Source organism: Onychostruthus taczanowskii, unplaced genomic scaffold (assembly GCF_017590055.1).
Source record: "Onychostruthus taczanowskii isolate IOZ18803 unplaced genomic scaffold, ASM1759005v1 scaffold67, whole genome shotgun sequence".
NCBI classification, from domain to species: domain Eukaryota; kingdom Metazoa; phylum Chordata; class Aves; order Passeriformes; family Passeridae; genus Onychostruthus; species Onychostruthus taczanowskii.
The window spans coordinates 6887281-6912468 of NW_024504455.1; the positions used below are offsets into that span (position 1 = coordinate 6887281).

Sequence of the window (25188 nt, forward strand, 5' to 3'; positions counted from 1 at the left end):
ATCCCGTCTTTCACAGTGGCTGCTGCTGGCAAATGACACAAGGAGCCAGCAGCGGGTACCTGTCTGATAATCCTCTTTCTGGGGAAGGCAGGTTTGTCTAGGGATAGAAGGCATGTGATGGAGGAATCAATGTGGAGCACAGATATCCAGGTATCTCTGGTAGGTGTCTGTAGTGCAGCTGTTTCTCCTGCTTTGAAATCTTCTGTTAATGTATCTCTCTGCCACAGGAACATGAGTAATTTGGCCTTGTTTTTGAAGTATGCATTCTGTGGTGTTTTGTACCCACTTCTTTTCTGCATCTCTAAGTCACATCATTAGCAACAGCAACCTACTGTTGCACAATATTTCCGCAAATTATGCTGCTTAATTAACCAAGTGATGTGTAATAATGCCATGTGACATTTTTCCAGAAGTGTTACCTAAAAGGCCTGAACCTCTTAAAGTGATAACAGGAAAGTGGTAGTTGAGTTCAGAAAGACAAATGTGCTGAAAATCGTTTGGTAGCCCTGCAAGTCTGTGTCAACAGCAGTGGTTCAGATCAGAGCAATAATGTGCAGTTTTGAAGTGTGTCCCTGGATGGTCTCCACTTACCACGTGCTAACTCAGTTTCCAGAGCTATTTTGGACAGAAACATGTAGATTCTATAGAGGTGGAAATAAACAACAGCCTCTTCTCCAAAAGCACTCTGGATGTCCCTTGGTGTGTTTTGCTTAGCCTCCAATATTCCCATGTGTGGCCTCTGTCCACTGCAAGGACTTCCCATGTGAATCTAATAAATCTTCCTGTCAGGAGGTTTCAGCATAGAAGGTAAGACCGTCTCTGATCCAGAGCATACTGCCCAAACCACATGGAATAGCACTGTGAGGAGCTCAGCAGCCACTTTGATCACTTCCTAAAATATTTGCTAACACAGATGTAGCGTAATAGGCCAGCAAGACTTTGTTATTGTCAATCCCTATTCCTTGGCTTAAATTCTGTTCTTTATGTAATGCTGCAAACCAAATTAAAGTACAGAAATCTTTCTGGAACTGTTTACGCAGAGCTGATGTTGTGAATCTACAATTATTTTTGCAGTTATCTTAATGTAGCTGTTATAGCATAATAACAGCCTTTAGTCATTGTTTTTCTGCCTGCTATGGCAAATAATGTGTTTGTCTAATGCAACAGAAACGGCAGTCAGTAGCAAAATCTTTAATATCTAATTTACTAGACCTTATTTTGCACTTTTTCATCTGAAATGCAGATTTATAAATTGAAGCAGTGCATGTATCATTTCAGTGAATTAAATCATTACCAACAGGATGTTTGGATGGCAAATGTAATTTGGCTTGGGAGGGTTTTTTAGCTGGGACTAATTTGTCTTTGTGTGGCAGAAGATTTTTAAAAGCTAACAAGTTTTATGTTGGTTTTTTTTTTGTTTTTTTGTTTGTTTTTTGTTTTGTTTTGTTTTGTTTTTTTTTTTAATGTGAGGAGGGGCTTAATTTATATAGCAACACATAGTGGAACACTTGGCTCCCCTGAATCCCTGGAGACTCCCTGCTTCATTCTTAGGCTGCTTCACCTGAAGGTTGCCATTCCCATTGGTACAGCCATAAGCTCAAAATCAGGAGCTGGTTCTCAGTCTTTGAGTTTGATCCTTCCTGGAGCCACAAAAAAAACCTTGAGGGAACCCACAATAAAGGTGGAAAGGGACTATTAACTATTAAGCATGTAGCGACAGGACAAGGCGGAATGGCTTCAGAATGAAAGCAGGTTTAGATCAGATATCAAGAAAAAAAATTCTATCCTGTGAGAGTGGTGAGGTGCTGGGAGGTGTTGCCCAAGGAGGCTGTGGCTGCCCAAGGCACAGGACAGAAGTGTCCAAGCCAGGTTTGATGGGGCTCTGAGCAACCTGGGACAGGGGAAGGTGTCCCCTGTTCATGACAGGGGGATTGGAATGAGATGATCTTTAAAGTCTCTTCCAACCCAAAGCATTCTATGATTTCATTCTGATATTCACATCAGGGGTCGTGTGGGATGATTTTCATCTTCAACAGAAGCTCAGAAGTAAAAGCGATCCAGGCCCACTTGACAGAACTGTCACAAAGATAATGCATTTCAGAAAGTTCATTCGGTGCTTTTAGAGCTTGCAATGTGTTTCCCTTACTAAATTATTCCTTAATTGCAGCAATGAAAAAAGCCCACCTGTGAGCTGGATGGGATGAACATTGCCCTTGATGCTCTCACTCTCATTCCAGTCCTCCAGGAAAATTCATTCCTCTGTTTCCATAAAAATCCAGCAATAACTTTAAATTAGTTTCTCCTCCTAAGCATATGTCAGTGTCTTTCTGAGTGAATAATTGAATTTGTTTGGTTTTTTTAGCACACTGATAATATACAAATGTTTAAGAATCATATAAATAGTACTTATTTTTTGCTGCCAAGGTAAAAAAATGTTCTGTAATGCTTGAAACACTTAATTTGGTCTAATCATCATTTTTGGACATCTTGGTCTTAATGTGCCTGGGGAACTGAGCAAGGTGGACCTGAGCTCCTTGATCCTGAATAGCGGAAAAGCCAGACCACATCTTTGCCATGACCTTAAGTGGAAATGGTACTAAAGCTCTACATTTCGCTTTTAGGAACACCTGGCCACTGTGACTGTTCTGTCTCTCCTTTTTAAGGCTGTTTTGTCTCCATAGAAAGGACATTTCTGGATGTGTGTGTGTCCTATGCTTATGCACACAAAATATAATTCTTATTATTCTCTTTGAGTGCAAGATTGCATCGATACTTACCAGATTCCATCTGCTTTAGGGTAAGGAGCAGCTCCTATTTGTATGCCTGAACAAACCTAACACAAAATTTCTGGTTTAATTAGGGAATTCCTAGACATATATGCATAACCAATAAACAATGAAAACTTTCTTAACACATCATCAGATTGTTCTTTTACTGAGATTTTTTTTAGTTTTTTTTTTTTTTAGGAACTGGATAAAAAGACTGATTTTCCTCTTGTGGAATTCTGCTGATGGGCTTTTTTATAGGCTGTACATTCATTAAGGGAAATATACAGACAGGCAAATATGCTTGTGTATTTCTTTCACATTAAGTATATTTATTTAAATATTAAGTGAAACATTATTTAAATGTTAAATATTATTTAAATATTAAGTGAAATTAAGTTGTTGCCCTGACAACTTGCTAAAGCAGCAATAGAGTCTGTGTAATCCTGAATGCTCTTGCTAAAGTGGTTTCAGTGCTTTTTGTTTGTTCAGTAGATTCTCTTGAATTTTTCATTGAACTGGGTTCCCTTAAGGTCAGTTGGGAAAGTTCTGGGATCACAAATTTTAGATTGATGACAACTGTTCTATTTCCTCCTTAAAGCTGTGGTTTTGTCTTTGTGACACAGAAATGTAATTACCAGATGTAATTAGCATCAGAATTACATGAAGTGGAAAGCAGGATTCAAGGCTCAGTATACTGATTTTGAAGAAGTGTTTTAATATTGTAAATTTGCCTGAAAATTCTGCCTACCTCTCAGGCTGCGTATGAATTATGAAATGGTATTTAGGTTCCTACAGCTCCTGAGATATAGATATAGGTATCTCAGACAAATAATAATCTAACAAGAGCTGATAATGACTGGCAAACTCTTTCATCTTTATTACTTTGCCTTCCCCATCAGTACTTTTGCTGCATCCCCAATCTGCTCTGCTGTGATTTACCTTGTTATTTTATTGCAAGCTCTTTCATCGAGTTCCCAGAATCCCTGAAATTGTTGTGCCAGTTATCTCATAATGTTTGATAACCTCTGCAGCCGATTCCCCAGGATCAGAATCTGTCACTCAGGTTCTTCCTTTCGGGATTGGCAGTGCCCTTGGATGTTCCTTTAGCACCATGAAGCCTTGGCCTAAGGACGCTTTGGTGCTTCCTCATCTGGTGATTATCCCATGAGAGAATAGGGATGCACAGGATCGTGCAGAAGTGAACAAGCAAAATGAACAAGTCTGCACATGGAATAAGCCACTGCCAAAGGATTCAGTCGTACACCTGTGTCAGGGAGGGGCTGCCATGCCCCATCTCTTCTCTTTGGCCATTCCAGACAGGGATTTAAGAGCTTGCTTCATTGAGGGATGCCAGTGAGATAAAAGCCTTAAAGAGGAATATATTATGCTTTTTGTGTCTCTTTTTCTTTCAGGACTAGGGAGCTCTGTGTCATGTAGACGTGACGTGTACAGATATGCAAGGAATCACTCTGCCTGATTGATATCAAATCACACTGGACCTCCTACATCCTGTCTTTTGAAAAACATCCCTGGAATTGCTCTGTAGGAAATGCTGCAAAAGCTCTTTTAAGGTCAATGAAAGCAGTCAGAGTACTGTCAGAGTTGCCAAATCCAACCCAGGACATTTATTTCTGGCTCACTTTTGCTTACCATTTGCTAATTATAGATGCGTTTTTGCCCTTAATTATTGAAAAGTGTAAATGCTTTTATGCTCTCCTGACTTATATATATTTTTTAATTAAATTTTAAAGGAATGTTGTGCTTATGATGAGAGTTAAACATATTTCATATCTTAATAAGCCTATTTTTATATTATGCTGCTTGAACTACAGTCATGCTAAGGAATGGAGTGGGGGGAATAAAATTAATGGGTTACTCTTGAAGTAGAAAAAAATTATTCATTTTTGATAAAAGATCTTTTTGATAATTTACTCTTGACTTCACTACTTGATTTATCTCATCTTCTCACATTAATTTGTTTTTAATTTTTTTCCCTTATGAGGTTTTTTAGCTCCAGTAACAACTCTGAGACGGTTTGATTGATGGACTACAAAATTTAACATTTTTGAACTAAAAAAGAAAAGGGCTTAAACACTTGAGCTAACAAGCAATATAACTTTAATGTAAAAAACTAGAAATTCAGCTTTCCAGTGCTTTGATTTAAGATGCTGGAATTTGATTATTTAGTTCTCCTACTCCATCTAGAGTAGATATGAACTAAAGCTGCTTGGCCTCTTCCTTGTTTTCCCTCAGCTGTGTCCTTTTCCTCAAATGTTCCCTGTACATCTCCCTGAATCCTTGTTAAGATGTTAGCCTGTGTAACATTATCAGTGTTATTACATCTCAACATCCTCAGCACACGTGTTTTTATCTCATTTGCAGCCTGTGGGTGTGCTCTCAGAATGAACTAGGCTGAATTTCATCAGAGTTGGTCAGAATCCAGCAGTCCTTGCAGGGCAGCTATGTTATTGAATAGGCATTCCAGGTATCACTTTCACTACTGCAATGATTTTAAGGACCTAAGCTACTACTTAGAGCAAGTACAGAGAGAATAGAGTGAAAGGAAAAACAAAGAGGCAAATGAAATCAGAAAAAAGTAATTGGAAACATCGAAGTTAACCAGGACAACAAGAGTTTTGATGAAATTATGAGCTGTACTTAGGACTGTGGGTGAGTCAGAAGAAGAAAAGGAGGACACGTTCTGAATTAGTTGACTGAAGGTGCCAGGTCATTAATTGAACCTACCTGAATCAAATGGTAAAAATCTTCTATCATATCTTTTATCAAAATTTTAAAAACAACCAAAAAAAAAAAAAATTTAAAAAAACAAAACCAGAAAAAACCCAAAAAAAACCAAAACAAAACCAAAAAAAACCCAAAAAAAACCAAAAAAAGAAAAAAATTTAAAAAAACAAAAAAACCACCAAAAAACAAACAAACAAACAGAAAAACATCCCTATCTCCCCCTGAACTGAAAATCAACCAAAAAAAGAGAAAAAAATTTAAAAAAACAAAAACAAAAAAAACCAAAAAAAAAACCAACAAAAAAAAAAAAAACACTAAAAAAACCAAAACAGAACCAAAACACCAAACCCAAAACCAAAGCACCTGAAGACAGGGAGGAGAGTTAAATTGACTTTGGCAGATCAGCTGGAGTTATTGAAAGAGAGAAAATCATAGCTCTGTACCCTGGAGAGCTTCTTGCTACTTTGCCCCAGTGCCTGTTTTGTTCTTTCTTCTGTTGTTTTCATCCACCTTTTTCCCTGACTGTGCCCCAAAACAGCACGAGGTGATTCCCAAACAGCACCCGAGAGGCATCAGAGCACCTGGCAGGCACAAACTGCCCAGACTGGCCAGGTGATGGTCTAGACCAGATGGCTGCAAGGAGCAGTTTCAGCTGAGGTGCACAGTCTGTGCCTTCATGGATGATGGATCACATTTGATCCAGTTATATATAAAATAAGCATTTTCTCCTTTTACTAATCTCCTGTGTTTGTCTGTGTTGGCAGCAACACAGCACAAATCAATTGAGATTCAATAGGAACACTGGTTCTTTCTTCTTTACTAAGAAATATTACTTGATGTACAACAGTACTGAATATCCCCTCTCTAGAAACATAAATCTGATAGTTTTAGTAAATTTATCTTGTGCAAGCATTGAATATAAAAGTCACATTGTCCTACTATAATTTTATTTTTTAGCGTACTCTACTTCTTTCTCACTTGTTATCTTTTAACCAATAAGTTATCAAACTGTGTCAAAAATGTGTTCAAGCTGTAATATTTAAAAGATTCTTATTTTCATCAACTTACAAGTTCTTGGTCAACAGCTCACATCTATGGCATATCCATCTTTAACACTTTCTTCTTTGAGTACCATAGATGATTAATTTGGTCAGAATGGCTAATATTTAACATAAAGCTCAACCTAAATTTAAGTTCTTTTGAAGAAACTGATACCTTAACTCTGTGGTGTTTACACACAAATATTTTTTTAAACCTTTGTTACTCAAAAAAACCTATTTTTGTTGCCAATTATTAATTATCCCTAATTTCTGTGACTTTCATTCTTATTTAAGGTTGTCTAAGAAAGCATAACTTTTTGCCCTCCCCAGGTGCTTACAGCTCTCAAATGTTGCATATTCCATTAACACACACATACTTTCTTTTCCACACTTTACCTTTTAGTCAATTCTTGGCCAAATAGCACATTTGCAGTGATTTTTTGTCCTTCATTGTTAATTAGTGACTGAGCAATCACTGTGATGGTGTTCCAATTTTCTGAGATATTTAGTGGATTGGAGTTATGTATGACATTTAAAGCACCTGCCCTAGATTCTAGGCTCTTCTAGTACATGCTGTGGTTAGAATAATGAATACAAATGTGAAGGAGGGGAAAAAAAAAAAGCAGGCTGTTCCATATTATACCTTTTTTAGTCTTGGTTTTTGCCTTTTAAGTCATTTTTCCATTCCATGAAGGAAAGAGATGAGCTTTGCTCAAGGTCAATGGCCCGAGGCTGCTCTGAGGAATGAGCCCAGCCCTGTGCCTGCCTGCATGGCAAACCCTGCTCACTGTTGTTCCTCTGCCCCTGGCCACAGCTGGAGTTGAGAGGGGTTTTCAGATCACAACAAATGTCTTAGGTAGGGTAACTTTCCCTGGAAACCTCCAGCCAGTGTATACATCTCCTGGAAGAGTGGTAGTGGTTTCAGAGAAAAGCAAAATGGGGGGAGAAAAAGGGAGGGGGGGAAGGGAAAAAAATCCTCTCGTGTGTGCCCTTTTGCATTATTTTCATAATTCAAGTTAATGAGTTGCATTTTTCAAATTCAGCTTAACATTAAGTGTGTAACACCACCAGAGGCAATCCTTGCCACAGAATCAGCACACGTGTTCTGTCTGGCCCAAACCCTGCTGAATTTTTGCTCCCACTTCCATGGATATCTCTGCCCGAAAACAAGGGTTTGTAGTTGTCTGTAACAGTGTAATAGACAGGACTGCCAGGCGAAGTTTGACTCTGTGTGGCTGTTATTTTTCAGTGAGTTTTGCCAAATGATCAGACTTTAAATAACCATTCAGAATAAATGTAGGTGTAGGCAAATATCATCTCCCCTGGCTCAGGTGCTGAGTTTTGTCTGCTTGGACAGAATCTTTTGACAGCTCTCTAGAAGCTGCCCCTGTGTTGCTGGCAGGAGCACAGAAGGGCCTGGTTCCACCAGTAAAAATCTGTTAACCCAATCTACACTGGACTGGAGTTTTTGCAGATTTTTAACAACCTTTCCAACCTTGTTATGTCCATTCACTCACTGAAATCTATCCTACATGATGAAAGGGACACTGCACTTCTTGGGAACAGGTTTTGGCTGGCTTGCTTGACTTCCTGTAAATCTCCATAGGTTCCTGATGGAGAGCAATGGATCTGAAGCAGATCCATTGCTCCTTAAACTGCCAGGGAAGGAATTAACACACTATTAGGCACAGACAATATTGGTAGATTGGTAAGTAGGAGCACCTACTTGAACCAAAGATGGGAGGCATGAAGAATTATCTGGTTTTGAATAGATTGACTTTGTTTTCTGCTTCTCTAGTGGCTTCATTTTCCAGGTGATGCTGGCACTTCATCCAATTCCCACATATAAGCACTACTGAATAACCAAAAAAGTCATATTCATCTGCCATTGTTTGCTTTTTGTAAAACTTATTGTATACCTAGATATAATGAAAGAGCAGAATGCATTTAATTTTTTTTTTTGTTTTCTCACATATTTAGACAACCAAAGCAATTACTGAAAATTTTCCAGTTAGTTTCAGCTGTATTTGACCCTAACGTCAGAAGTCTAGTTGGAAAAGAGTGAAATGGCAAGCAACAAAAGTCTCCAATATCAGGTGTGTCAAAAAGATATGAACTGGCTGGATTTAGATCCTACAGTTTTGAGTTTTGAATTTTACAAATGTTGAATTTTGAATTAAGTACATATTGAATTTTACAAAATTTTTCTTCATGCATTTTTAAATGATCACATGCAGTCAGAGTGCTTAACCTTAATGGATGTCCTGGCTTTAAAACAAGTCACAGGCAAGAAATGCCCTATAAATTTATAAAAGAAATGAGCATGTGTTTGTGGGCTGTACACTGGCAGAGTCAGTCTTGCCCAGTGAAAACTACAGACAGAAAATGTTACCTTCCCACCCCCAGTTCAGCTTCACCAGTTTTTTCAGAAGCTCAGATAAAGTGACATCTGTTTTCAGAATATAAAATATTTGCATTGTAAAGATTGCAGCAAATTGTTAAAGCATTAGAATAATGTCTGTCTCTTTTTTTTTTTTTCCTTAATCTTCTTATTCTCTTTTAATATTACTCATTTTGTAATTTTATGCAGTTTTACTTTGGGGGAGAATTATTTAAAAAGCTATGTCTTAAGGTTTGTGTTGGGTTTTTTTGGTTTTTTTTTCCTTCTATATGTTTATAGGGTTCCTTCTTTTCTTTCTAAGAGGCAGTGGTGATTAGAGTTTCTTTTTACCTAATTACTGTGGGGAAAAGTGCCATCTGAAAAATCAGAATAGTGTTTGTTTCCTGTGTGATCATCTGTTCCTGCTGTTTAGGCTTCACCTGGATACCTAATCCTTTTAGCAGTGCAGAAGATTATGAAGCTTCAGACAAGAGATTATGGCTCCAGGTGAGGGATAAGCAGTTGATCAAATGAATGAAGGAGAAAAAGAGATTGTTTCAAGGCAAATATTCCCTACTAATTATGGCTAGGGAGAAGAAATGTGATTAGTATTCTCTCTGTCTGTCTCCATAGGATTTATTTTTTTCCCAAGGAGTATGCCTTAAAATTTCCATAAGGAATTTAGTCAATTTTTCAGGAGACCAGAATTACCTGTACATCAGTACCACTCTCTTGTGTCAGCTTTGTGAGTATCTTTTCTGTCATTAGTGATATATGTTTGTTTTAACCTTCCTTTGTAGCAGAATTTCCCAGGGACAAGAGCCAAGGATCAGGAGGAAGGATCTGTCAAGGGTGAGTGGTCAGTGATTTCCGTGACTTTGCTTGCAGAAACTCACACCACCACTTCATTCTGCAGTATATTTCTGGATTTTATTTATCTTGGAAAACACGGACTGAAATAACAACTCAGTAAAAGTCTTCCTCGCTGCAGGATCACTCTTATCAATTTATGAAGACATTGGAGCCCAGAGTATCAGCCAGTGCAGTCAGGTCTTTAAAATGTTTAGCATTTTCTCCTTGGTGTACTCTGTGCTCTGATTTGTCCACAGAAAACCTTTCACGTCTTGTGTAAAACAAAGAGCAAACTAAGACACTAATTAGCTAAATAGTACTACAGCTACTCTTTTTCCCACATCCTATCCCTGAGAGGAACACATCAGAACAGAGGCAGTTTTCTGCTGGTTTTATCTGGGACCTCTGGGTTCTGCTGCAATCCAAATATTTGGATTTTTTCTCAAGCATTTAGTCATGTCTTTCCTTCCCTTTATCTTTGCAGGAAGTCGTGGCCACAGTTGGAAATCAGTGGGTTTTGCTGAGATTAATCCAATTTGCAAACAGAAGCAAACTGGAAAATGCAGGCCTTATTTCATCTTTGCCCAAATTGGTGTTTGAACTTCTGCAAAGCAGTCACGAGGCATTGTGTTCCCATGTGCGGGTTTTGTGTTTTCAGTTCTCAGAAAACTGCAACAGGAATGGGAAATACTTGTCTCCACTTCAATGCAAATGCCAAACTGAGGGTGACAAGGCTTGTCCAGTCTCCTAATGTTTAACTGGTGCAGCTGAGAAGAAAATGGAGCTGTCCTGTTCTGACCCCAAACCTGCTCCATGCCACACAATTGGGACCAGAAGATTTTTTCTCTGTGCTTTTCCTAATCCCTGAAAAGAAAAAAAACCTGGAACACCAACAAAGCCTGGCTCAAAGACAGCATGTGAGTTAAGTACAGAGAGAAAGAATGATTTATTGTGTGAACCATGTTGTTGACTCAGAAAACCTCACAAATTGTTTCCCAATGTTTATGTGCAAGACTCAATTAAATGCAGGTAATTAAAAGCTCTTTCACAGAACTGACAAAACAACTTCCCTACCTGTGGAGACATTCCTTCTGAAAAGAAATTACCAGTCCCCAAACATGCTTGGGATTAGAACAGAAAGATGCTAAGCATTTTCATGTCTTTAAAAAGGACACTCTTGATTTGCTTGTGACAGGCGTGCTATTTTACAATCATTTTATTTAAACTATGAATAAAATTCTGACATGTTCCACAGAAAATAACAGAGAACAGAGAGAAGAAATGCAAAATATTGTTTGTTTTTATGGATGATTTAAAGTTTTGCCACCTAGCACAGCTGTCTGAATAAGTGCACTAAGGTGAACTCAACATACAATAGACCACATGATAGCAGAGAAAATAATTTGCAATTAAATTAAGTGGCCCATGCAATCTGATATATTCATCCTTGAAAAAAAAAATATATGGATGCTAACACTTGAGTCAGAATTTAAATCTGAGAGTTGTGCTATTAATAATTAAATTAATTTAGAAAGGTATCTGCAGTATATCTAATTAATTGACTGTTGTACAATATTAGTCTTTTCCTTTTGAAGTTTTTGAAGTCAGCCAGTATTTATAGCAAAAAAGTGCTGCTAGGGACTTTTAAGTTGTAATTCATAATTGTTATGTCCCATCATTTAAAAGGCTTGTCCCATCAATATGGTTCTTCTGTTTATTGCTTAGGAGTCTGGTAATAATTAAAAGTAAAATGGTGGAAAGTAAATTAAATCCTACATTATAGAGCTATTAATAGGGGAAAAGTACACCTTGTACAATTAAAACAAAGGAGTCAAGTGTTCCTTTAAAAAATAAGGCCAGTGCTTCTACTGTATATGTGAGAGACATAAAATATGGATTTTTAAATCAAAATTGAATGTATCAAGTTCAGTTATGACAAGTTGCAGGTTAAAAGCATGCTTCCAGGTGCTGAACAGGTGGAAATGCAAAGGAGCAGAGCAAGGAAGTGATGTTTTCAAGGTCAGGTCTGGTGGTAGTGCTGCAAATGCATGACTGAAATCAGGTACTTTGAACAAAAGAAAGCTGTGTTTTGCTCTCTCTCCTGCACTGATGCTGACTTCTGGTCCTTTCCTTGTAAAGCACGTGTGAGCCCAGCTGCTTCTCAAAGCTTTACGTCTGGTCACAGCCTCTGCTACTTCAGAAGGTAAATATTTGAGAAGAGCACCTGTCCTGAGATAATTTCAGAGCAGTTTAGCTGCACCATGTCTTTTTCCACCAGCTGTTACTTGGGCCCTGGAGCTGAGCATTGAGTGGAAGATATTTTTCCTGCTCTGAGGCAGAAGCCCAGGCTGTGGGGTCTGCTGGTGGTCTTCCTCCATGCCTGGGTGCTTCTGGTTCAGCTCCACCTCAGCCCGCAGATGGACAGTCCTTCCTTTATTGTTTTTGTATTAAAAAATGCTCTCCAGTTATTTTAATCTAAATTATCTTTATGCTGTTACTGGTGGGAGAAAACCAGCTTGTTTCAGTGGGTGGAAAATGTTTTGCTGTTCCCATGCTGCAGCTTCTTCTGGTGAGATGGTATTTCCTCAGTCATACAGAACAGTTGTTTGATAATTTTGTTTTACCTTTGTCCTTCTAAGCCTTATCTTATGTGAGTAGTGATATTCTAGATTCTAATCTTTCTTCACAAGCTTCTTAATGTTAATTTCTTTTCTGTACCACTGAATCTGTTAGTCCCCGAGGCAGAGACAAGAAAAGAGCCAAGCCAAAGCTCTTTGATGGAGTTTTCAAGGTTCACCTTACGCTGCCCTTCTGGATGCCAGAGTACCTGCTCATCAAGGACGAGATACCAGCTGAGCCATTTTGTTGCCCACAATATTGTTTTGCTGTAACATGTTTGAATGTTTTTCAATATTTCATTTAATTTCTCTAGCCTCAGGGCTGCATCAGTGAGGTTTCAGAGCCCTTTGACAAGCAGCCTGAGAAACCAACACCCAGTCCATTTGCTGTTTTTTCCATTATTTTGCTCACTTCAGAGCATGACACGGAGTCCACCATCTTCTGGAAAACAGTGCTGGAAACATTTATTGATAATTCCTCTCCACACTTCCCTCCATCCCCTGGGTTTCTACATGAGCATGGATAGCTCGTGTGGTTTGGCTGAGAAAGTTACTGCCCTCAGCTGCAGAGTGTAAATCAGCCACCACTTCCATTTACACTGAAGTTCTGCACTGTAAACCATGTGGCTCAAGGTCTGCTTGCTGATCAGCTAAAACATCTTCCCTGCGGTGGCAGTGTGAAAAAATTAACTGTGAACTGCCTGAAAATAAAGCATCTTGTTTGTAATTAAAGCCCCCTTTTTATATTCTTTGCTGAGTAAATCTAGATGACTTTTCCCTCCTTAGTGACACATTCATTACAGAATTACTGTGGTGATTTGAGGAGCAACAGCTGAGATTATTATGAGTTCTTCTGGAATTGGTGGGACACAGGCAGAATAAAGCACGAGTTTTCAGTCCAGCAACATTTAGTATCTGGAGGAGGCAGATTGATGCTTCTTGCTGTTGCTGGCTGTCTCGTTCTGTATGTGTCTGGCACCTTAGGGCAATTGCTTTGGATTAGAGATGGCACTGAGCACGCAAAGGAAAAATGGCACTTTGTGTACGGTGAGAGAGCGCCTCACAACAGCCCTTTGAACCAGCTCATTTGTTCTAGTCGCTGGCTGGGAGTCCTGTGACTTTATCTGGTACATGCAGGCATGAAAAAGGAATAAAAAAAAAAAAGAAAAAGAAAGAGCCTACTTATGCTCAAGGTTGTGCAGGTTTGGTCTGTGGGCCAGTTTGTCAACGTGTGAGCTGTGTTATGAACATTTGTTTATCCAGGCAGTTATCTGTTCACCTGCGTGCTCCTTCTGGTAGCCAGGAATAATGGGCACTCTCTGTCACAGCCCAGACACGCAACTGCACAATTGTTTTATTCTTCTGCAGTGTGCTTTGTTTTTGTTTTGTTTCTCCAAGTGGCCTACTGCACACTGAGTAGCTTAAGCTGCCATTATCTGTGACTAGCAGCAGTTATTTAGATAAATGAAATCATTGTATTTGCCTTATTGGCAGCGTAGTGGGTGGAAAATCTAATGGCCTTGTTTGCTGGAGCATTTTGGCATTACTTTTAGCTTCATGGGGCCTCTATCATCCATTAGCTTTACTAGTTAATACTCTCAATATTTACTCTGGTTCTTAAATAACTGTTTTGCATAAGAATATAAGATGAAGCCAACAGGAGCATTTTCATGTTCTGATTATATTATTACTTAGGAAAAGAAGGAACAACCTGATGGCTGAATTTTTCACCTTGCAACTTGTAGTTAATTAGCAAAATCCCCTCAGCTGGTGGTTTGGGCTGATGGCAAAAAAAGTTGTGATGGATTGTTAAAGGGTGAGAAGAATGGCTGGCTTGTTCCTACAGAAGACACAATTACCTACCTATGGTGCACCTAATTTTCTTTCTTGAATAAATAGCAGTGGACACAACTATGATTATCCATTTTCTGATACAGATGAACATTTTGACACCAGGAAGAAAGCTCTTTTCCCACTTAAGGAATATTTAAACATGCTTCTCTTTTGTATTCGCAAAACAACTCAGATTTACGAGTTTTCTTATGGGATTTTACCTTTTATCTCTGAAGCACTAATAACGAAATAGAAAACTTTACATGAAATGTGGATGTTCATTTTGTAAATAGAAAACTTTTCCAAACTTTTAAATCCCTCTTCTCTTTGTGCTGTGTTTACCTGAAGATGTTTGTATGAATCTCTAACCTCTCCCTTGCAATTCTCTTTGCTACAGGTGTGGTCACTTGTAAGCCTGTCAGGAAGGACTGGATAAGAGGTAACAAGCACTAGGTTAGTCTGATATTCCCCAGACTGTTACAGGGGAAAAATAATTGATTAATAATATGCATTTTCAAGGATTTTTTCCATTTTAGGTACATATTTATAAAACCTTTCTTAGTGATGTCTTTGCTTTTGAAATGTTCATATTGCACTGATGCAGAATGACTCTGTTTAGGCCTGTGTTCCATTAGCCTTTCTCACGCCAATTTTCCACAGCTCCTTCAGCCAGATCCCTTTGTGGTTTGCTGTGTTCCATGTTTGTCTTCAGATCAGAAATTGTGTTTTGGAAAGTAAAGAAAATTTAGTTAGCTTTGGATTTCTCCATGCATTTTGAATCAGGAGAGCTGTAAATATGCAATTTAATGGATGATGCAATAATTGGATTTTAGATCTTTAGAAAAAGCAAGGTGGACTTGAACCCAGAATATTTTGTTGGTTTGTATTCTGAAGACATTTGATTTTTATTTGCTCTCTGTAATTAATGGAAATCTGATGTCATTTTTCATATTGTGGGATGGATCAGCAAATGGGCTGCAGAAGTATTTCACTGGATTTTAAGACCTCTAGTCTATCTTAGACCTCTAAATTCAGCTGAGATCGGGCACACTCTGAATAAACCTCCACTTCTGTGCTGCTATAAAAGTCTATTTGACCAGCTGTCACATACCCTGTACATTACAGATGTATGTTTGGTAGGCAGGCAGGTGAATCCTCAACTGACTTCAGGGAAGTGAAGCACTGAAACTTCCTTTGCCTTTCTTTGTCAGTGGTCATGAAGAGAAAGCTTTGAATTTTAAATCATGTTTAGAAAACTCCTCAGGGAACACAAATGGCACATATATATGTGTAAAAATATATATATATATAGACACACACGCACACACATATATATGTGTTTTTATATATATATAAATACATATACAACAGAATGTGGATGTAGATTTTTTTTAAGCAAAAATTTTGGTTAGGAAGAAAATTTTTTGGTTACTTTAAATATGATTACTGTGGAAAAAAAACCAGTTCATCTTTAGAGTCAACATGCATATTCTGGTTTTATTGAATATATATGGATTTGTGGTTGTGCCTTCTGAGTCCTGACTGGTTTAAAAGTTTGATTATGTGAAAAGGGTCTCAATTTTCAGAAATCAGCCAGTAAATAATCAGGAAATGAAAAGTGTACCTGATTTTACCTTTGATTAGTTATTTTAATATTGTGTAGGCCAAGGAAAGAAGCTCCCTGCAAAAACCTAGAATAGCAGAGAGAATCCAGTATTTTCAATATTATTAAGTCCCTTGGTACTAATCCTTTAAGCACCCTCCAGCAGATTGGGAAGTTGATCTAACCTTTGCTGTCAGTACCTATCAACCAACCTTGCACTCAGTAAATGAATGAGCTGAGCAGGGACAGGGTTGCAAACTTAGTGTTTATTTGATGTTCTTGCAGTAAGTGGTGTCTCATTTCAGATTCACAGTTGTATGTTGTTGTTGTTGTTGGTTGTTGTTGTTTGGTTTCAGGTATGTTTTGGAGGGGTGTTTTTTTGTGGGTGTTTTTTTTTGTTTGTTTTGTTGTTGGTTTTTTTTTAATTATTTTTTTATTCTACAGTCTTTCCTTTTAAAAATGAAAAAAAAAACCCTCAAAATTTTGTGTAGATTTTTCACTGTTTCAAAAGTTCTTAAAGCTTTTTATTTCAGACTTTTTGTATGACTTGGAGTTGTCAGTACTAAAGGAAATCTGTATCTCTCTTGTTAAAATTTAAAGATCTCTTGCGTCATGATCCAATAATGATTTTGTACACTGTCTAAGCTGCTCTAAAATTGGAGGGCAGAAAGACTGAAATATCAGCAATGAGAGTTTTGGTAATTGTCCTTGACCTTTTCTGCACAGCCAAAACAAGTGCTCTCTAACCTTTCTGTGATAGAAGAGGCTGCTGCCTTTTTTCACACCCCAGAGTGCGTGTTAGAGGTTATCAGGAGTTTTGTAGCTCCTCCAACTCTGATGATCTTTTGAGACACATACTGTAAAACAATAAATAGACAGAATAGACATGATGCTGGAAAGGCTGTGAATACATACCTATATTATTTCTCCAGGCTTGATTTAGCTTCCGTCATGTGATAAAGGTATCTGGAGGAAGAGTAAGCACTGAGAAGGTTCCCCAGACCTGATACATATCTCTGTATTATGATGTGAAGGACGAAGTCTTAAGTGATTCTCTGCCTGAGGAAGGCAGACCCTTGCTTGTCCTTTCCCATGAAAGTCTCCTAATTGTGAAGCTGGAGGCTAGATTGGCCAGCCTTTGAAAAAAAAGTGAAGGACTGTCTCCCCAGCCCTGTGATAAGGGCACTCCCCAGGCAAAGAGAGGACTCAAGATTGATCCATGCTTCCCATCAAGTGCAAAACCCAGTGCAATCCTAATTACTGCACTGCTATGACACATTTATCATCACTCTTCCCTATCCACCATCTCTGCTGAGTGTTTCACAAGACAGGAAGCAAGCTGAGAATGCCAGCCCTGTCACTGCATGCCTGGTCTAGAGAGGGACAAAGGCATGGTGGTGCTTATTTATTTTGTCCATGAATGAAATGCTCTGCTCCTTGGTTGTTATGAAAAGAAAAAAAAAAAAAAAGAGCAGCACGACTTCCACTTCTATTTCTAGTGGGTTTTTGAAAGGAAAGTGTAAGTTGCCTGCCTGTGTTAAAAAGGTTCCCAAGTCCTGCAGGGCTGTGGATCCTGACTGAATAAAAACAGCTAACACATATCACACAGAGATGTCTGAGAAAGATGAAATTTTAAACACTTCTCTCTTCCACATTTCCTTCTAGCTAGTTTAGAAGATCTTTGAATTGTATAGGAACTCAGAGCTTAAAATAAGGCTCCTGTAAATTTTGTGGAGGAATGTGGGTGTCGAAAAGCCAAGCATCACCATGTTTTAGTCCTGTGTAGTGTTGGACTGCAGTGACAATGCTGGCATTCTTAGCTTGCTTTTCTGTCTTGTGAATTATTTTAGTAGAGCCAGTGGATAAGAATGAGTAATTATGGAGGTGTCATAGCAGCACCATAATTAGGATTGCATTGAGCTTTGCAGTTAAATTTTACGCCTAATGCTCCCCTGCTGTCCCCCATCAGTGCACCACATTTGAAGTACAGCTACAATTAAACCATCATAAAACAGAGTACACAATAGACAAAATGATTAAAAGGAACCTGAATCCATGTGTTCTTAGTCTGGAATGACTTTCTTATGACATTGGGTGTTCTTGCTGTAGGTTGTAGATTTCTAAGCACTTTAGTTTGGTAATTTCTCCCTCTGCCCTTCTATTAATATTATAGTATGTCACCTTGGGCCCTATTATTTGTCCAATCGTAACATCCACTATGACAGAATAGAACTATAAATATTCTTGGCTCTGTTTATGCTTGAAGAGTTCAACATGCCTCAGATGCCTAGGCACAGTTTGTGAGCACAGCTATATAATAATCCATAGGATATAAAGCCAGTTCTCCCTTTGAAATATACATTGGGGTTTGTTTTCTTTAGCTGGGATATTCACATCAGTGTTGTTTTCCAGGAAGCAGGCAGAACATGAATGAAAAAGTCTCACTGTGCTGTTGAAGCCCAGAACACCTGCAAAAAACTGCTGGAGTTTGAAATAACCCCAGGATATTTTTGGCTTGTTCCTCTTTTATATAGCATTTGTTAATTTCTTTTTTCCTGTGGTATTCTGCATAAGGCATGAGGTAGCATCCATCTGGTAGAATACAGACAAGAGGGAATACATGGCTTAATTTGGGGGTTTAAAAACTAAATGAAACACATATGTACTTACTGAATCAAACTAACTAACTAATGATTCGGGTGTGGGGGTTAGGTTTTCAAGTCTGCTTCAAACATCTACATTCTTTAGCAAAGCATGTAGGGTTGGAGACATGCTCCAGATTATTATCAGGTATCTCTGTGTGGGTCAGGAATTCAGAAATCCCTTTGTTTGGGTCCAGTGGTCATGTGCTGAATTGGCACAGAAGAATCCCAGTCCATGTGTGTTTATGTGTCGTGTGTGGATTGATGTTGGAGATTGCCATCTTATTTAATGGCAGTGACGGTCAGAATCTCTCTGATTTGCCCTTTCCCAGACACGTTGCCTCACTGCTGGGATCTACTTCTGCAAAGTTATTGGGCTCCATGGAGCTGTAACAGAGAGCTGAGTTATACAGGAATTTGTGTTTGCTCATCTAATGAGACTGACATTTGTAGGCCTACTACAAATTAATGCAGCATTCTGATGTAAGGCTAAGCAGGGGTCCTAGCAGCAGGTTTTCCTTTTGTTTACAAGTTGTTCTGCTTGTAAAACCATTCCGAGAATCCCTACCAGAGAAACTTATTCAAACTCAGTGAAGTTCTCATTTATAAAGACCTTAGTTCAGGAAGAAGATGGGTTACTATAATCTTTGCAGGCATGTGTCCTCTTCCAGAAAATATTTAATTGCTTGCAAATACTGTTGCTTTTCTCTAAAGCCTGCAATGCACTTCAGACAGAGAAATATATTTTACTCTAGGAACTTTTGCAATAAACGAAATGTTATTTATTCTATTTTTGTTACACTTTGCACTACAAAAGCATGAATATCTTTTAATAACTCATTAAACTGACAGTCATTACAGCAGATTAATTTAAAAACATTAGTGAAAACACTGTAAACTGCACTGAGGCCAAAATGTTTGCAATCACCAAAGTTTGCTAAAGATTGCCATCTAGAGGGCTTTGACAATGCAGAAAGAACACTTTCATGTTTTCAGAGAAGCATCACTGTAGTGTCTCTGTAGATATTTTGTCTTAGCTTTATGTAATCTTAGTCAAAATTCAGCTTTCTGCATGAAGCCATGGGCAGGCATGCATGTTTTGACTAGTGACAGAGAATAAGCTAAGGTTAGTTTCATCATTTTTCTGATTTGAAAAAGCAATTTAAAACAGAGTGCAGTTTACAGGTTAGAGTTTTTATCTCCTGTGTATGCAGCAAGACTTTCAGTTTTCATTCACTTCATCTTTTTGATGTAGAACATAAAAAAGACTTTTCAAATGGTACTGCATAATAAATATTTGCATCATCCTTACAGTAGGGAATAATAGGTAAATGTCCTCTTGTGAATATAGGTGAGTGAAACTGTTGAAAATGTTATATTTTTCTTTCTACTGTTACCTGTGTCTTAACAGGCAGTGAAACAAAGCTTTATAATTCTGAAAGCAAAGAAATTTTGCTTGAAAATGAAATTAAAAAAAAAAAAAGTGGCAATTATAGTGTCCATGAGGTTCATTCAGTAGAAAGGAATTCTGTAGCAATCCTACAAGGTAACAAAAAACATATTAATATCTTTTTTTTTTTTTTTTTTCCCCTTTCCATGAATTGTTCCTCAGTTAAATTTGTGGGTTTCTTCTCAGGATGGCAATTGGCATTTCATGTATATGACAGGGCTGTAGTCAAATCACTCCCTTAGAACCTGGGGAAATGGGCTTTGGAATGCATTTTGCATGAGTAGATACAGCAGGAGTTGCAAGTAAACATTAATTTTTGAATTTGAATTGAATAATGCTGGTGATCCAGAGCTGCTTCCTCATTAAAAAGATGATCCTGAACCTCTTGGTAAGATGAGGAAAATTAATAGTGTAGTAGGTATCCTACTCTGTCTTCCATAAATACCTGCTGGGTTACCTTTCAGATTGCAGTTTTCTCCTTTTAATATTCTGAGCAAGACTTGACTTTATACCCTGTAGCTGCTGGTGGTTCATTTCTGAGGGCAAAAGGAGGAGAGAGACTGGGAAATGGAAGCAAGTGGCCTCTGGTCTTATTTTGAATGGGCTGAGAACTCAAAATGGTACAAAAGTGTGTGTGTGTGTCAATTTCCTTTTTATGTTTGAAAGACAGGAAGGTACCAAGTTGGTCCACTTTCAACTTTATTTTTAGGGTAAAATGAAAGCAAGTAGCCCAGCAGGAACCTCCCCATGTGAATCCTGGGAGGTTATACAGGGACATGCATAGAGATCTGTCTCGGGAAGTCTGAGCTTTGATTTAAGTTTCAGATGTGCCTAATTGTGAACTGGTTTTACCTTATCCTGAGGAAAAAAATGGAGGAAAGATTGCCCATGGAAGGATTTTCTTAATTTCTTCTTTTCTTTCTCACTTTGGTTTCACTATAAATGATGTAGTTGAGTGCACCCATTATGGAGAAAGGACCAAATATTACATTCTGATAATAAATGTACAGTCGAGTCTGTGATGGAAATCCTTGCTGATATAAAGGAAGATTTCTCAGTGTGTCTCTGTAGAGGGGAAAAAGAAAAAAAGAAAAATCTTTTCCACTTTTTGGAGACTCAGGCAGAAGGGACTAAATTGTGCTGGTTATTTAAGTCCAGATTTTTGTCAGGAGAAAAATCAGCCTGAGACAGTAAAGAATAAGGCAGAGAGAAGCTCAGGTCTCCAGCAGGCTCTGTGCTCTCACAGCATGGAAATTGGATTTGGTCCCTCCCAGCCAGAGAAAGAAGCCAGTCTGTTTTATTTGTATTTTAATGCAGCATAAGATTAGATGAGATTCCATGTGTGTAGAGGTTTTCCTTTCTATGGATGATTCTTTAATATTTCCCTTCAATTATTACTTCAGCAGATCAGTATTGCAAAAGCTGCTGGTCAGAGGCTCCTGAAAGCAGCTGGCACAGAGGTAATTTCAGAGAGACAGGGAGTGATGTTCAGCCTTGGGTGGAACTGTGCTTGTGGATGTGCACATAAAGAGCCTGGGAAGGAGCAGAGCTGCTATCAGCTCCACAACCTAGATAGCAATATTAACAAGTAATTAAAACTCGATTCCCTCCTCCATCTTCCCCTGCACTGTTCCTCACCTGCCTTTAAAAATAACCTAAAAAACTGGTTATGAATATTAACCTTTCTTCTGCTATAGAGAAACACAACATGTGGTGGTGGATTAATAATTAAAATCAGGAAACTAAGAGCACAAGCACTCGAGGGAGTCAGCAGCAATAACGTTATTGAAACAGCCAATTTAAGAGTCAGAATTTCTCAAATAATTTAAATGTTACCTTTTAAGATGACCTATAAAAGATGAAACAACGTATAAATCATCAGCAACTACACCAACTTTTTTGCATAATTGGAAGTTTGTAATTGTCCTCTTTCTCTGTGTCTCTGTGTTAGGATAAACAGCAAAGCCTTGGAAGCTCAGAGACCTTTTTAGAGGGGATATGCAAAAACAAATGAGATTTGAGCACTTTAAGTAATATAAACACTGCAGCCAGAGAAGGGGTGAGGAAAAAAAGGTAAATTATTAGACGCTGAGTTTTGTGCAGCCAACATTAGGTTTCTGCCTATAATCAGGCCTGCCCTAGTATGAAAGTCGTCTGAATGTCTCTGTATTGTGATATAGCCACTGGTATACTTACACAAAAACCAAACCTGTGCTACGGGGTTTGTAAGGACTCCTGGGAATTGCTAACCTTCTTCTAAAGATGTGGCTTGTTCATATTTTAACCCAGGAATTTTTTTTTTTTTTGTCACCTTTCTTGTTTTGCTAGAATTTTCTTTCTGCCTCTTATTTGTTGAGGAGAATGTCTTAGTCTGATCTGCTGGCATTCTCCCAAAATAATTTTTTCTCCAAGCTTTTCCTGGTGTTGCCCTTGGATCAGGCACCCAAAGGCCTTTAGACCTTGGGAAATAACTCCTGTGAGGCAGGTATTTGTCACAGTGGGTTCTAAACAAAGCAAATTAGTCCATACAAGAAGTTGGTTTAACCTTCCTTCATGGCCCTGTCTTGTACAAAGTAAATGTGAAAATCTGAGCCAAGATTTTCCTCTCTTCTAGCTCTGAGGCTGCATCCATGACATTTCCTGGTAACAGCTCACAAAGCTGTTGTTTGGTTTCTATTTCTTCCTCTTTTCTTCCTCTTTTCTGTCTTTCATTTTTTTTTTTTTTTGTTGTTGTTGTTTTATTTTTGTTTTTTTGGCTTTTTTTAAATTTAGGAATGGAGGTCATTGTCAAAATAACATTTTTTTTCTCTCTTTTGTTTTCCAGCTGCTGCCTCTTTGAATACCTATTTGCACTGAAGGGCTTCTAGATGTGCTTCAGAGGAAGCCTGCCAAAATTTCAGAACCCTGCTGTTTTTCAGTGAGGACAGACCACCCTCCCAGATACTGATCTCAATAAAAGAGAGTTCTTGCCATTAATAGTGACTAACAATGGGAAAAGCATTAAATCTCAGAGATCTAAAATGAAATAGATGAGGAGTAAAAAGCTTTCATGCAGTGAAATTTATTCCATGGATGTTAAACAAGGAGTTATTGTATCTTCTGCATTATTCTTCTGAATTATTATTCTGGCTGCATAAAGAAACAAGAAAACACGGGAGCAAGGGTTTCACAGCAATGATCTGAAATCTTCATGAATGTTAAAAACAATGTGGTAATGTTTGCCTCCACTTTAAGTGCTGAATATTGCTCATTTTTCAGTTGAAACTTATTTTTTTTGTCTTTCCCCCTTCCAAATAGCCTTGCTGTTGTTACACTGATTGAAAGTGACTTATCTTTTTCTTACCTGGGGTAAGTTCCTGTTGTCTGAGAAATGAGGGGCAGCACTGTGCAGCATTTTGTCTGGAGTCTTTCTAATTGGGACTCTGCCTGTGTGCTACAGGTCCTTTTGATTTTCAGCACTCCAGGAGGCAAAATTTATTTAAATAGTAACACTGGAAGTAAAATATGTATGTATGTAGGGAAAGTAGTTTTTAAAGTAGTTTGGCTTATGTGAGAATTCATAATAGAAAATAAAACCCTGAAAGTCTGCATTTCTTTTTCCCTCTTCGTCATTTGTGTGCTTAGTCTGCTGGTCCAATTTCTAGTCGTTCTAATTTGAAGCATGTAGCCTTTCCCACAGCCACACCATGCTTGTTAATTCTACATGTTGCTGTAGCATCCAGAAGCCAATATTGTGGTGCAAACCTTGTAATTAACTTTGCTGTATAGCGAAACAGGAACATACAGTTTTTCCACTCCCCAAAGTCCCTGTTCTTCCCTGTCTTTTGGAGGTAATTTAAAATATTAACAATTCAGCTGTGTGCCTATATCACCTCTCATGCACTCATCTCCTCCTTGACCAACCATCATTAACTGTTTGAACTCTATAGCTGTGAGAGCAAAGATCAGGTTTGAGGAAATGCTTAAATGAATAAAACAGTACAACCTGAGAAGGAGATTAAAATGTGAATTTTTAAAACCTGATTATTGGTAATTTAAGGGAGTCTTGAATACTCTCCACTACCTCCATCCTACTTCTGGGTGTCTCTGATTGCCCTGCCTTCATCTCTCTCTCTATCTTCCTTTTCTGCACTGTATATTTTCTTCTCCCCGTTAGTCTGTTATATCCTCATTTGTATACGGTGTGTTTTCCTTCCTTTTCCAGGAGTAGGCCTATTTCTTCCCCTTGAGCACTCTCATTTCCCTCTCCATTGCTCCCCCCCCTTGCCTGAGATTTTCAATCATCACTTCGTGGCAGTGGTCTCTGAACCTCCCTGTGCTCACATTGCCGTACCTGCCACAGAAAGAAAAACACATTACCTGATTCATTTTAGAAATGATTTTACAGTGCGTCAAGATAAAAGGGCTTGGGGATATAAACAAGCTCAGAAATATTTTGAGATCAGGTAGACGTAATTAGAACACAGGCTGTTGATTAGATTGCTTTATTTTGCAACAATGCGAGTTTAATCATGTTGGAAATTGGTTACGGGATTTCTTGTGGTGATTAGATATTTCTATCATGTTTTAGTCTCCTTTAATTACACAAATAAATACTGGTTGTTTGCTTTCGCAGCTTACTTTTTTTCTGTCAGTGTGCAGACAGTATCTAGGCCTGCTGCTCAGCAGCCAGGCTGAGTGTGACCAGATTCCTCACGGCACCTGCTGGGAGAGGAGACGAGAGCTCAATGCTTTTCCTCCATGAGAGGATCACTCACTACCTGCTTCCCAATTCATCCCTCTTCCTGACCAAAGCTCTATCTCCCTCTGTCCAAAACTGCAGACTCCAAAGTACTTGTGACCATGTCCAATTTAGGCTACACAGAAATGCTCTTCTTGAGCAAAACCACAAAAATCAAAATAGCACCTCGATGCCTGAATTGCTGTGGGTCAGTGCAGGGCCATGTTGCTATGTGATGCACTGAGCAGGATCAGAACTCAGCCTAGACGTCTGAGATATCCTTCCAGAGCAATGTGGTGGGCTGTAAGGGTGGCCTGGGGGTGGTATTGCCATGGCAATGTGATGGCATGTTGAGGAACACATTCGGTGCAGGGAGCTCGGGGTGCAGCTGTGGATGGAGCTGCAGGTTCAGCTCTGGGTGAAAACCTGAGACAAGAGGCTGTGAGCTGCCACCCTTGGCACAGCAAAGGGCACAGGGAGCTGTGGCACAGCCAAGTGTGGGGCACTGAGAGACACAGCAGGAGCTGATGGCGGGGG

At 38.6% G+C, this 25188-nt stretch overlaps 1 long non-coding RNA gene across 2 annotated transcripts; it reads left to right on the forward strand.

Annotated features, from left to right (window-relative positions):
- Window positions 1-7555: 7555 nt before the first annotated feature.
- On the forward strand, window positions 7556-23521 carry LOC121344749. 2 transcript variants are annotated; one of them, XR_005953876.1, is made up of 6 exons: window positions 7556-8649; window positions 9734-9785; window positions 10270-10702; window positions 11925-11988; window positions 14634-14689; window positions 22756-23521. It is a non-coding gene; the product is annotated as an uncharacterized LOC121344749 (long non-coding RNA). The 2 variants fall into 2 exon arrangements; XR_005953877.1 differs by having other exon boundaries at window positions 10270-14675.
- The last annotated feature ends 1667 nt before the right edge of the window (window positions 23522-25188 follow it).